Here is a 14,973-nt window from a genome sequence, read left to right as displayed (position 1 = left end):
CCCGCACCAGGCAGGTTTCCCCGGCTTCGCAGAGCAAGGTACGCACGCAAGCGCACGCAGAGCAACCGACGGCACGCGACACCGTGGCCCTCCCCGTTTTCGCGACCACCAGCTCAGACGTCTCGGCCTCCTCCTCGCCGCAGCTGCTGGTCAGCTCCTCGACGGTGCCCCCTGCCGCTCCGCCACCTGCCACTGGTGCCAGCAATGGCCTGCCGGGTGCCTCGCCACATTCCACTCGCACCTCCCCGGCCAGCAGCCGACCACCCTCGGCGTCCCCGCTTCCCGCCCCTGTCCCTGTCTCTGTTTCGTGGTCTACGACGGGCCCCAGCGCCGTGTCTTCGCGGAGCCAGAGCCTGCCCTCATCGTCGGCGTCGACACCGGCAACCACCAAAGCAACTGCCACCGTCGCCCCTCTGCCCGTGGCGCCGCAGCAGGCACCTGCGTCGAGACCCGGCGTCGCACAGGTGGTTTCGGCCAGCCCCAGTCCTCGCACCTCTGGTGCCCCCCGGCTCATCCAGCCGAAACAGCCACAGATCCTGCCCAAGCTGTCGAGCGGCAGCGCGAACATGACCACGCCTTCGGCAGCGGCGACCACCCGGTCACAGTCTCCCCGGGCGGCCCAGCACAAGGCCACACCGCGGCCCGCGCCTGTACCGGCGCCGCAGCCTGCGACCACGGTGCAACCCGGAGCCGCGATGGGGCTCAACACGGGGAGTCTGCTGCTCATCGGGAACCCCGCGGCATCGCAGCCGGGCATGTTTCCGGCTGGACCTGCGCAGGGCACTTCCCTGCTGAACCAGTACATTCCGAGCCTGGGCCACAGCCCGATTCTGATACAAGACTCATCGGGGCAGACCCAGAGCTCTCTGGGACAGATACAGGGGGTCCAGCTGGCCCTGCGGCCACCCCATGCCACGGGCCTGACCCTGGGACCTCAGACGGGGCCCAGGCCCCATGGGGGACATCCAGGACCGCCTGGCACCCCGACGCTTGTCATCCCACAGAACCTGGGGCCAAGGCCCAACATCTTTCTGGCACCGCCACGCATGATGTCGCCCCCCTCGTTTGCCATAGTCCCGGGACAGCCACTGACGCTGCAACAGCTGCAGGCCATGCTGCCCATGCAGACCATGCTGGCCCAGCCCACACTGGGTGCGTTCCAGGTAGACCAGCACCAATCCCTGGTGCAGATACCGACGTTCACCCAGCCGCAGATACTGGCGCATGCCCACCATCACCACCACCACCACCACCATCATGGGGCCCTGTCGGGACCTCTAATCTCGACAGGCGGCAGTATAGTGTCCTGTGCACCCAGCGCCAACATTGTCACCCACCATCCTGTCAAGACCTCGCGACACACGGTCCACTCTCGGCCTGTCCGACCAGGTCACCGTGAGACCCGCTTGTTGGCCAGCACAGCGACCCGGCACTTCCTCCTGCGTCCTCTGCGCAACTCCCAGTGTCGCCCGCCAGAGACCGCTGCCTACTGATGGCCCTTACACGTTGACAAACTGGACTTGCCAAAGGAACACTTTATGGACTGCCGTTCATGTACATAGCATTTGTCGCCCTCTTTCTTTTTTTTCATATGCGTTCAAATCGCGCAAAGCGCTAGGGGGGAGCCCTGTAGTGCCATCATCACCATCGTCATTTTTTCCATCACCGCGCCGCGTCTCTCGCGCAACTGGCGCGAGCTCGAACTGCGCGAGATTAAGAACGAGCTGACACGCCTGGCGTGGCGGACGCTGGTAGCCGACGTGGCTCCGCTTCAGGCCTGCAATAAAGTGGCGAGATCGGCACGGCCCCATCGGCCGCTTTCGACGTCTTCTCGCGTCTCCTCTTCTCTCGCCGCTACAAGCTCTTGATGCGATACTAGCGTTACAAGTAAAGGAAACTCCTTTCAGCCGTTTTAAAGACGTCTCGACCCGTTGAGCAGCGGTGAGCCACTCTATTGACGAGTTGAAAGACAGTCCGGCGAGCGCCAGTTCCACATCAGGAGGAACACCATCAGTCAGCCCAGAAATGATTTGACACTCTTTCAGGTCACATCAGGAACCCAGTCGCTTTTTCTCGTCGTAGTAGTCCTTGATGGTCTACCCTCCTTTCAGTCGGTAGTGAATGAATAGACGGAAAACATCTCCGTCAGTCGAAGCAAAGCGGGCTTGCATGTCACGCTTGATATTGTCCCAAGTTGTCTCGCCGTTGCCGAAAATCTCTGTCAGTTACCACTTGAACGCTTCTCCTTCAATGTATTTGTTGAAGTGAGTGACCCGAGCGTGGTGAGTCCATGATGCCTCGGCTGCCTTCATGTCAAAAAGAAGAAGCCACTTGTCGATGGGGACGTCTTCTGGTGTTCCCTTGAACTTCTGTATGTTTAGCGGAGGCTTTGGCTTAGCCATGGCACGTTGATGAGGTCGATCCTGTCGACCTATGTGACGCTACAAAATGGAGACACGTCGTGGTCTAGATGCCATGCGTTTATTCTAATGCATGCGCACTTCCTCTTCGTCGGCTTCTCCTAGAATCACCTTGTGAATGCGTCACACACACACACACACACACACACACACACACACACACACACACACACACACACACACACACACACACACACACACACACATATATATATATATATATATATATATATATATATATATATATATATATATATATATATATATATATATGTATCCTGCCCACGGCAACTTATCATTTCACCCAATTTTCTTTCTTCTCAATTACATTACAATTGGCCTAATAACTTCCCCTATACCTTTCTTGGCATTATTGTTTGTTAGATCTTATTAATAATGTGTAAAACACGAACAACGAGCCCTTAAGTATACATTTGTTTCCCATATATATATATACATATATATACATATATTCGTCTTTATATATGCGCTTCATCTCTGGATCCATGGCGCTTGTTTGCTGCCGCGTTCATGGTCAAGGTCATGGTCAATAAACCTCACGTCATTCGAGTCGCAATACGTAGAGGAGGTGAATCTGCAGTCCCCGGACCTCTCTTCGCAACGTCTACTCACTGGAACTCCGATCGCCCTCTGTCCTCCAACGAGCTCCTCGACGCCCATGCCGCTATTATCTGGGTGCCGCAAGCCCCACCTTTTTACGTCATCAACTACCTCCTGGACTCCCCGATCTTTATAATAATAGTCTCCGTGGCAAAGATCTGGAGAACTGGCATGACAATTATGAACGCGAAAGGGCTACTGATGTGTGGGACAAATATAACAAGCTCCGTGAAGTCTCCCTCTATCTCTCGGGTGGTGTAGCCAGGGCAAGGTTATTCAGCCATAAGAAGGACTTCACCAAGCCGTCAATATATATATATATATATATATATATATATATATATATATAAGAGAAAGAAACGTATACCTAAGGGCTCGTTTTTCCGTGTTTTAACACAATATTAATGAGATCTAACAGACAGTAACACAGTTACAACAGACAGTTACTGTCTGTTAGATCTCATATATATATATATATATATATATGTTTTGACGCGTGTGTACTGGTGGACAAAAATGACGATAAAGGGATGTGGAGGACGCCAGGTAGTGGAGCTCTGGTTGACAGAAGACAAAAAATGTGATCTTGCTGTTCGGCTGCCGAGAATCGCTGTGTCGACATTTATCAGCCTTTTGTTCGCGCTGTACCGCGACACTGGTGGAGGTGCTGGGCCGCAACCTTACCTAATGCTCCATACTCCCACTGGGAGCCGTTCATCTAGCCCGGAAGCATTGTCAACTATTGCAACTTCCGTGCACCCGTTCAGTCGGCGGCTGATAGGCCTCGCGCCAGAATTCACTCATTCTACGGAACCTTGCAGGTGCCGTTTACCTCACGATGTGGCCAAAGCCAGTCCGCAACCGGCGCCCCAAGGCAACACCACCTAGACTTTTTTTCAGGCTTCCGCAAGCTTACGTGACGTCATCAGTGTGAGATCTGCCTGGAAGCTGGCTTCACTCAAATGACCGGCACACGTTCGCGTTTTGTCGTTCCACGGCCCAGTAGCACTCATAGCATTTTTTTCTCAGAGGTTTACACCTAGAAGCAGGCCCGTGGCCAGGGGGGAGGGGTTAGGAGGCCCCCTTCCCCCCCACAAAATCCGGATGGAGGGGGCAGTTTTACTGAGAATAAATAGTGAAAATAGGGGTTTGTCAAGGACTTCATCAGGTGCCCCACCACCCAAAAAATTAATTTTTGGCTACGGGCCTGCCTAAAAGGAATTTTTGTTAGCAACTGGTGTAAATGTTATAGACCCCGAAACGTTTTTGATATTTACACCTATATTTACAATTGTAGCAGAACCTTGTGATGAGTTCATCGTGAAATGGACAAGTTCACACCTAGCAGCAGAGCTGTGGTAACGGGAAGCAAAAATAAGTCTATTGGCTATAATATCACACGTGAGAAAGTGTGCCTCAGTGAGTTATGATTATACTGAAGTAAGGCGCGTTATCGGACTCGTTGGTTTATGTAACGTTTTGGAAGGCATTGGAGGGTCTATTTTGCATTTCAGTAAATGGACCAGAAGATTTGTGTCAAAACGAGACTGCATGTTTTATTATATAAAATGCTTTTCTAAACAAAACAACAATGAAATAAAACCATTGAACGAGGATTCATGCGAAGTTTTTCACATACGATATTTTCATAAAAATAAAATAAAGCAAACATGACATTACCTGTAAAATCTTTTCGACACTTAGTTGACTTATTTTCAGTAGATGTAATTGAACACACACGAAACGGGTTAGATATGATCTATTTAAATCTTCAAATGATTCTTCCACATAACAGCTCAAGTGCCAAAAGAAAGGCAATGATCACAGCAAAAGGAAAAATGTGACAATACTTTAAAAAATTGTGGAGATAAAGCTTTTAACATTTTTAAAATGATCTTGTAGAAGGTGTTGAAACTGGGAGCTCAAACGATTTGGCTTTATAAAAACAAAGGACAAATCATCAGTCATGTGCGAGAGATTACGCCTGGAGTGTCTTCAGTTTCCGTTTAGCTGCTTTGGTTTCAGATAGCTTGTTGTTTTCTCGTTTGCAAAGGTTGTTTAACAAAGTTTTGGCTGCTGCACTAAGTATGTACCCCATCACTACATGTGGCATATGGCCATTGTCACAAACATCAAAGTCTTCATTCCACTCAAGGAAGAGTGTTGTCATTGAAACAAGCAGTTCTTTCTGCTTTTCACAGGCATAAAATTTGGCTGCGTGTTTTTCTCTTGTCAGTTTCTCGAGAACAATATTCATCATCAGTACGGCGTTCACAACGATGGCTTGGGGAAACTTAAGTCCACCTCTTGTGATACTCGTTATGAGCTCTCGTCTGCCTCAATTGTAAGAGCCCTACTCTCAACAACTAGATTCTCTTTACAGAATGCACATTTAAGCTTTTTGAGTGCAGCATGTGCGCAATAACCAGCAACATAAGTTGTAACTGGAAGCGTGTACTGCTTTGCAGCAATGTCCTCTTCTCCAACTACAATCTGAAATTGCTTTAATGCATCACGAAATTCATCAGTGGAGGCACATAGAGGAATCTCGTCACTCTCTGGCAGCTCGAGCACCTTCTGCACCCTAAATTTGTGCTCCGCTTCGTACATCTGCCGTATGGAAATATGGTACTGAGCGCCACTTAACTGTCGGTACCTGCCGAACCTGTCTTCAAGGCAGTCCGACTGAAATTTCCCCAGTAAGACATACCTGAATCCAAGCTTTTCAAGGCAGTAGCTTGTCGCCTGAACAAGAGCAAGAGATGTGTGACGCAATGCATTGTGCGTCTCACGACGGAAATGACCAGTGTCATGCTTGAGGCTTTTTTAGTGGTCGAGCCAACTGACTATTTTGTTCAAAAACTCAACTTGGGGGCAACAAACTGCCTTTATGGGCTCTTGTAAGTCATCTCGAAGGTGCCTCCCTTTATCCGGCGTCTTAACATTCACTATGCACCACCACATTACGACAGTGCTGATAAAATCGGCCGTGCTTTTGGCATGCTGCAGTTCTGCTGCTTGTGCACTGTTGAGAGCTGCGATTGTGAAACTGTTGAACACCTTGAGAACAAGTTTTACGTTTTGTCGCTCTAAGTGTGAAGGTTTCAGTGCCTTCAAAGACAATGTTGGAGCAAGTCGTACAAGCTCATTTCTTTCTCTCTCATGGAGCTCTAGCAGCGTGTTGAATGAAGCTGTTAGCACGCACAGCTTGTCAGGTAGTCCATTGATGTCTGGAAAAAAACATACATTTACCACTCTTACGCTGGTTAAGCCAATTGTTTCGTATGCATTTCAAAACATGAACAGAATCTAAAATAAAAAACAGTGGTCTTGATTGGTCTGATAGATGCTTGTAGACCGTATCAACCTTCCGTGGCTCTGAAAAAAATGACATTGCCTTCCCATTGATGGAGGAGTTGTTGTCTGAAACAACCGCGATTACTCGAAAGCCTGTTGCGTCCAGCCCATTAAGGAGCTCACGAAGAAATTGATGCAGCTGTATTGCATCTATTTGCGCCACTGGAAGGATGTGCACTACGTTTTTGCTTGACGACAGGAGGCTTTGAATCATAAACACATATGCAGTTTTTGCTGCGTTTTGACTGTTTGTAGCCATTCCTACTAGACCATCACCTTTGTAGTCAATGTAGGGCTGCAGATGAATTTCGTCCATGACAAGCGTCACAGCTTTTTTGTGGTCATCCATTCCTACGGTCAGCCTCTTTGTATGCGACATAAATAAAGCATCTTGTTGCTCAGAGCAAGGGTTCACACGGTATGACCCACAAGCACGTCTAATTGCGTCGGGATGTGGAAGTTTCAACTTTGATGTGGACCTAATAAATCTGTACACATGTGGAGATATTGTGAACACAAGGCTAGCAAATACCAGCAAGTCCACAGGGTATCTCGAAGTTCTGCTCAGTAAAATTTGCTGTTTTACGAACTTGACAACTTCCACTTGCCACTCATGCGGAAAACTTTGTGACGCTAGTTCATCCAGTGTTTTCGCTGCCTTCTTCATGACAACCTGCAAGCGTTCTTCGCTGTCGGAGAAGTTTCCTGCCAAACTTTGCACAGCAATAAGGACCTTGTCGATTTCCCGCAGATCACACAAATAAGCAGGAAGCACGAGGGTCCCAAACTTGTTAAGCTGCACGTCACCAACGAACAATTTCACAATCAAATCAGCTGACACTGTCACAGAAAAACGCACAGTGGGAGCTTCTTGAGAATCGAAGTTTAGGAAGAGGACTTTGTCGTGAGTAACAAGTTTTGTCCAGAAGGTATTTGTCTGGAAACTTGTCAGAGCGGTGAGCAAGTCTTCAAAAGTACTGATGTTATTCTTTTTTTTCTCTTCTTTGTGAGTTTCAGCGGACTGCCTTATTGCCTAAGTAAAGTGTGGGATTGGGCTAGTTGGTAATCCATATAAAACTTCTAGGCGCGTAAACTTCAGACAACTAACATAAGAGACAAGGACGAGCGCAGACTTTCAACTGATTTTATTACTACTACGACACACATATATATATTAGAAAGAAGATAAGCAACACACAAAAAAGGCGAAAAGAGAGATTGCAAAAAACATCACACAAAATCAAAAAGGCGAAAAGAGAGATTGCAAAAACATCACGTGCTCACCCTGGGCCCTCACGTGCCGAATTTAAAAACGCCAATTCTTTCCCAGATAATGCTATCGATGGTTTGCTGATACAGCTACCTCGAGCAATTGCTGCAGCTTCAATTACAAGTCTTGTGCCTTCATTAGGGTGGGACGCGAGAACCCTTGTCTGTTCGAACAAAGGCTGGCATCCACATTCGGAACAATGAGCGGCCAAAAAACCGTCCCGTCCTGCATTTCTTACTTTCTGGCAATGTTCTTGAAGTCTTACATTGAGGCACCTGCCCGACTGACCGACGTACTCAAGTCCACAAGACAAAGGTACGCCATAAACAATCCCTGTTGCACACTCAACAAACTTCTTTCGGTGCTTAATTTTGCAGCTACTCGTAGTGGTTCCTACGGGGCTTGTTTGGACAGATAATTTTGACAATTTATTCGGTGCGGAAAAAACCACTGACACGCCCGCTCTCTGGCCTATTTTCTTGAGTTTATGCGAGATACCATGTAGATACGGTATCACCGCCACCCTCTTGGGAGTTGCTTCTTGTAAAACGTCCCCATCGTTACCGGCCCTTGATTGTCTGCGCAGCTTCTCACACACAGAAACTAGCAACGAACCGGGATAGCCCGCTGCCTCTAGACGGAGAATCTGCCTGTCGAAACTTCGCTGGACTGAGTGGAAGCAAGATTTTGTTAAAGCGTTATATAAACATGCCTTTACAATTCCACGCTTCACCAGTTTGCTGTGAGAAGACGCGTACGGTAAAAGGGGTTTTTTCCCCCGTGGCTCATACGTCCAACACACGTGCCCAGCTGAAAAAGTTAGTATTAACTCTAAAAACCTCAGGGAACCATTTTCCGGCAACTCATACGTGAGAGACAGTGGTTCAAGGCATTCCTGGAACACTTGCAAGACTTGCTGAAAGCACTCACTAAGGACCTCAAGATCGCAATCAAACAAAATTAAGTAATCATCGACAAACCGGAAGCACTTACTGACATTCATTTGTACCAACCGTTGATGAATCTTTCTATCCAAATGAGCGAGATATAAATCGCTCAACACTGGGGCGATGCATGAGCCAATGCACACGCCTGTTTTTTGCAGAAAAACTTCACCATTCCACTCCGCAAAGGTGGAGGCAAGGTAAAGCTTCAGCACATCCAGGAAGCCAGAAACAGAAATACCACACTCGTTTTGAAAGGCAACAGCACCATAATCAGAAATTGCTTTTTCAATGACATCAACAAGTGGTTTTTGAGGCAGAGAATAGTAGAGATCCTTTATGTCGATGGAAACACCCACTCGACGAGTGGACACGTGTTGACGGAGGAAGCCAACAATCTGCGAAGAATTGTTCACTAGAAAAGGATCATTAATCGGCAACAGTTTTAGGTACCTCTGAAGCCAAGAGGCAACACACTTCTGCCATGTGTCCCGTTCAGAGATTATAACACGAAAGGGCATATCAATCTTATGCGTCTTTGCAGAAAAAAACAAATTAAGCGCCAGTCTTTCTTGTTTGTTAACTGATCTCACGAGGCTACATAGATTAAGCTTATCAAGCATGTTGCACGCTTTTCGCTTCGCATCCTTCAGATTAATTTGCGGGCAAAGGTTAAACACAGAGTCAATAGCCGCGTGGCCTTTACTCATGAAGGTCCGGTTTCTTACGACACAAAACCCACCTTCTTTGTCCGAAGGCAGCAGACATAGTTTGTTGCTCTTTAGGTAGGAGACGACTTTCCTCACTGGAATGGTCTTTCCTCGAGGCGCATATCGGTAGAGGACATCAACACCTTCTGAAACACACCTCTCAGATTCACTGTCCGGGGCAGCCCTTGAAACGTTCCGCACTAACGAAAGCAGTTCCGCAGGTGAGTTTTTCCTTTCCACGGCGAACTTTGGTCCCAGGGATAGCGTTGTCCTGACGTAGTCTGGAAGACTAATTCCCTCTTCAACGTGGAGCTGTCCTGCAGAGCGCACTTGGGGACGCCGTTTTTGGCGCCGAAGTAGAAGCAGCTCTTGTTTCCATCTGCTCTCTACAGCATGGTCGATCAGCTTCGTCCATTCGTGCCGTTTTTTTACCCTTGCAGACCTGTCACCAGGACCGCGGTCCACTTGAACGTACAGAAAGTCCCGAAGTATTCGAGCTTGTCGCAGGGTTTCCGAACGCAGAATCCTGCAGACCCGCCTTCCGTGACCGACGGATGGAGCCAGGGTCCCGAACGCAGCCTGAACGTCCAGCGGTAGCTGACCGACACGAATGCAGTAAGCCAGTGCCCGTGCCCGGCACAGGGCAAGTGAAATGAGCGTCACAAGCAAAAAAGGGGGAAAAGAGCTACAATTAACAGTGCCCGAAGAACTAGAAATGTACTTAAGTAAAGTGTGGGATTGGGCTAGTTGGTAATCCATATAAAACTTCTAGGCGCGTAAACTTCAGACAACTAACATAAGAGACAAGGACGAGCGCAGACTTTCAACTGATTTTATTACTACTACGACACACATATATATATTAGAAAGAAGATAAGCAACACACAAAAAAAGGCGAAAAGAGAGATTGCAAAAAACATCACACAAAATCAAAAAGGCGAAAAGAGAGATTGCAAAAACATCACGTGCTCACCCTGGGCCCTCACGTGCCGAATTTAAAAACGCCAATTCTTTCCCAGATAATGCTATCGATGGTTTGCTGATACAGCTACCTCGAGCAATTGCTGCAGCTTCAATTACAAGTCTTGTGCCTTCATTAGGGTGGGACGCGAGAACCCTTGTCTGTTCGAACAAAGGCTGGCATCCACATTCGGAACAATGAGCGGCCAAAAAATTGTCAAAATTATCTGTCCAAACAAGCCCCGTAGGAACCACTACGAGTAGCTGCAAAATTAAGCACCGAAAGAAGTTTGTTGAGTGTGCAACAGGGATTGTTTATGGCGTACCTTTGTCTTGTGGACTTGAGTACGTCGGTCAGTCGGGCAGGTGCCTCAATGTAAGACTTCAAGAACATTGCCAGAAAGTAAGAAATGCAGGACGGGACGGTTTTTTGGCCGCTCATTGTTCCGAATGTGGATGCCAGCCTTTGTTCGAACAGACAAGGGTTCTCGCGTCCCACCCTAATGAAGGCACAAGACTTGTAATTGAAGCTGCAGCAATTGCTCGAGGTAGCTGTATCAGCAAACCATCGATAGCATTATCTGGGAAAGAATTGGCGTTTTTAAATTCGGCACGTGAGGGCCCAGGGTGAGCACGTGATGTTTTTGCAATCTCTCTTTTCGCCTTTTTGATTTTGTGTGATGTTTTTTGCAATCTCTCTTTTCGCCTTTTTTTTGTGTGTTGCTTATCTTCTTTCTAATATATATATGTGTGTCGTAGTAGTAATAAAATCAGTTGAAAGTCTGCGCTCGTCCTTGTCTCTTATGTTAGTTGTCTGAAGTTTACGCGCCTAGAAGTTTTATATGGATTACCAACTAGCCCAATCCCACACTTTACTTAAGTACATTTCTAGTTCTTCGGGCACTGTTAATTGTAGCTCTTTTCCCCCTTTTTTGCTTGTGACGCTCATTTCACTTGCCCTGTGCCGGGCACGGGCACTGGCTTACTGCATTCGTGTCGGTCAGCTACCGCTGGACGTTCAGGCTGCGTTCGGGACCCTGGCTCCATCCGTCGGTCACGGAAGGCGGGTCTGCAGGATTCTGCGTTCGGAAACCCTGCGACAAGCTCGAATACTTCGGGACTTTCTGTACGTTCAAGTGGACCGCGGTCCTGGTGACAGGTCTGCAAGGGTAAAAAAACGGCACGAATGGACGAAGCTGATCGACCATGCTGTAGAGAGCAGATGGAAACAAGAGCTGCTTCTACTTCGGCGCCAAAAACGGCGTCCCCAAGTGCGCTCTGCAGGACAGCTCCACGTTGAAGAGGGAATTAGTCTTCCAGACTACGTCAGGACAACGCTATCCCTGGGACCAAAGTTCGCCGTGGAAAGGAAAAACTCACCTGCGGAACTGCTTTCGTTAGTGCGGAACGTTTCAAGGGCTGCCCCGGACAGTGAATCTGAGAGGTGTGTTTCAGAAGGTGTTGATGTCCTCTACCGATATGCGCCTCGAGGAAAGACCATTCCAGTGAGGAAAGTCGTCTCCTACCTAAAGAGCAACAAACTATGTCTGCTGCCTTCGGACAAAGAAGGTGGGTTTTGTGTCGTAAGAAACCGGACCTTCATGAGTAAAGGCCACGCGGCTATTGACTCTGTGTTTAACCTTTGCCCGCAAATTAATCTGAAGGATGCGAAGCGAAAAGCGTGCAACATGCTTGATAAGCTTAATCTATGTAGCCTCGTGAGATCAGTTAACAAACAAGAAAGACTGGCGCTTAATTTGTTTTTTTCTGCAAAGACGCATAAGATTGATATGCCCTTTCGTGTTATAATCTCTGAACGGGACACATGGCAGAAGTGTGTTGCCTCTTGGCTTCAGAGGTACCTAAAACTGTTGCCGATTAATGATCCTTTTCTAGTGAACAATTCTTCGCAGATTGTTGGCTTCCTCCGTCAACACGTGTCCACTCGTCGAGTGGGTGTTTCCATCGACATAAAGGATCTCTACTATTCTCTGCCTCAAAAACCACTTGTTGATGTCATTGAAAAAGCAATTTCTGATTATGGTGCTGTTGCCTTTCAAAACGAGTGTGGTATTTCTGTTTCTGGCTTCCTGGATGTGCTGAAGCTTTACCTTGCCTCCACCTTTGCGGAGTGGAATGGTGAAGTTTTTCTGCAAAAAACAGGCGTGTGCATTGGCTCATGCATCGCCCCAGTGTTGAGCGATTTATATCTCGCTCATTTGGATAGAAAGATTCATCAACGGTTGGTACAAATGAATGTCAGTAAGTGCTTCCGGTTTGTCGATGATTACTTAATTTTGTTTGATTGCGATCTTGAGGTCCTTAGTGAGTGCTTTCAGCAAGTCTTGCAAGTGTTCCAGGAATGCCTTGAACCACTGTCTCTCACGTATGAGTTGCCGGAAAATGGTTCCCTGAGGTTTTTAGAGTTAATACTAACTTTTTCAGCTGGGCACGTGTGTTGGACGTATGAGCCACGGGGGAAAAAACCCCTTTTACCGTACGCGTCTTCTCACAGCAAACTGGTGAAGCGTGGAATTGTAAAGGCATGTTTATATAACGCTTTAACAAAATCTTGCTTCCACTCAGTCCAGCGAAGTTTCGACAGGCAGATTCTCCGTCTAGAGGCAGCGGGCTATCCCGGTTCGTTGCTAGTTTCTGTGTGTGAGAAGCTGCGCAGACAATCAAGGGCCGGTAACGATGGGGACGTTTTACAAGAAGCAACTCCCAAGAGGGTGGCGGTGATACCGTATCTACATGGTATCTCGCATAAACTCAAGAAAATAGGCCAGAGAGCGGGCGTGTCAGTGGTTTTTTCCGCACCGAATAAATTGTCAAAATTATCTGTCCAAACAAGCCCCGTAGGAACCACTACGAGTAGCTGCAAAATTAAGCACCGAAAGAAGTTTGTTGAGTGTGCAACAGGGATTGTTTATGGCGTACCTTTGTCTTGTGGACTTGAGTACGTCGGTCAGTCGGGCAGGTGCCTCAATGTAAGACTTCAAGAACATTGCCAGAAAGTAAGAAATGCAGGACGGGACGGTTTTTTGGCCGCTCATTGTTCCGAATGTGGATGCCAGCCTTTGTTCGAACAGACAAGGGTTCTCGCGTCCCACCCTAATGAAGGCACAAGACTTGTAATTGAAGCTGCAGCAATTGCTCGAGGTAGCTGTATCAGCAAACCATCGATAGCATTATCTGGGAAAGAATTGGCGTTTTTAAATTCGGCACGTGAGGGCCCAGGGTGAGCACGTGATGTTTTTGCAATCTCTCTTTTCGCCTTTTTGATTTTGTGTGATGTTTTTTGCAATCTCTCTTTTCGCCTTTTTTTTGTGTGTTGCTTATCTTCTTTCTAATATATATATGTGTGTCGTAGTAGTAATAAAATCAGTTGAAAGTCTGCGCTCGTCCTTGTCTCTTATGTTAGTTGTCTGAAGTTTACGCGCCTAGAAGTTTTATATGCCTTATTGCCTTCTGTAGCAATTCTCCCTCTAGACGAAGCCGCTTCTCTTCAGGACCTTCCCGGGCAACAGTAGTAGGACTAGAAAGATACGAAGGGCAGTTTGGAAATAGGCTCGGGATAGCACCAGGCTTGAGTCGTCTCAGCTGGAGAGGAACTTCAAGTACTCGTCCGGTTTTCTCATCTTGATAGGTCGACGTGGTCACAAAATCACCTGTATGAAAGTGCTTCTCACACACCTGAAAAAAAAAGAAAAATGAAACAGAGCTTATAGCACAAAAATCAAGCAAGAAAAAGTTAGTGGACATTCGTCAACTACATATCAGAAAATGTGGCTGTATTATTATGCATTATCATAGTAGCAATGCCTTGTTAGGCGGATCAACAGCCGAGCACTGTTTATTAAATCTAACTCTCATAGGATTTGATCCGGCGCTGAAGTTCGTTTAGAGCGACTCAGGCCATCAGCTAGGCGTGAGATTGCGAGGAAAGTCCCTGTTTGTCAAGACTGGTCACGCGAAAACAAAAATTAGGGAAACAGCATGATTACTAATACTGCGTGTCTCATGTCCTTCGTAATATATGCTGGAAGTGCCCCAAAGGCATAGTCACAAATAATGAAAATTGGAAGGTTTTTAGTTGCATAGCTGAGTGAGTTTACACATGCGTAGGCACCTGCGACAAGTGAAAGAACGCACTTACCACAGTGTACTTTGTGGGCGCCAAATCCTTGCGAGGGATTGCGCGCGTCCATGCGGTTCTTTGGTCGGCGTCCATCGGAAACCGATAGACGCGCGCTTTAGGTCCATGAGCATAGTTAGAGTTGCACCCCGGTGCACAGCAGCATCCAGGCATATTGCGTAGTTTACCCAACCATGCTCACACAGCACAAGAGAAAGAAAAAAACAGCGTGAGCGGTAACAAAATGCAACTAGCCTACAACCACAACAGTCAGCAGAGCGAGCGAGCACGTAAGATCAATGTGGCCAGACGCACTGTCATGCGCTGCCAACTTCGCTCGGCTGTGCACAAAAATGTTTAAAACATGAATAAATTAAGTAAATAAGTACATCATTTGAAAGATAGAATATTGCTAAGCTTTTTTTGTTAGACAGTAGGTAATAATTTTCTACAGTTTGCCTACTGAAAACTTGTTTCGAAGCAAAAAAGATTGTCTGTCTATTTGGCGAACAGAATGCGCAAGCCATTCCGACCTCAGCCATCGAGCGTTGCT

The 14,973-nt window shown here is 47.4% G+C and overlaps 1 pseudogene; it reads right to left on the bottom strand.

Annotated features, from left to right (window-relative positions):
* Nucleotides 1-4,718: 4,718 nt before the first annotated feature.
* Nucleotides 4,719-14,734, bottom strand: LOC119165671 (uncharacterized; annotated as a pseudogene).
* Between the last annotated feature and the right edge of the window lie 239 nt (nucleotides 14,735-14,973).

The sequence above is a fragment of the Rhipicephalus microplus genome, chromosome 8 (assembly GCF_043290135.1).
Source record: "Rhipicephalus microplus isolate Deutch F79 chromosome 8, USDA_Rmic, whole genome shotgun sequence".
Lineage (NCBI taxonomy): Eukaryota > Metazoa > Arthropoda > Arachnida > Ixodida > Ixodidae > Rhipicephalus > Rhipicephalus microplus.
This window is presented reverse-complemented; position numbering and strand designations above follow the sequence as displayed.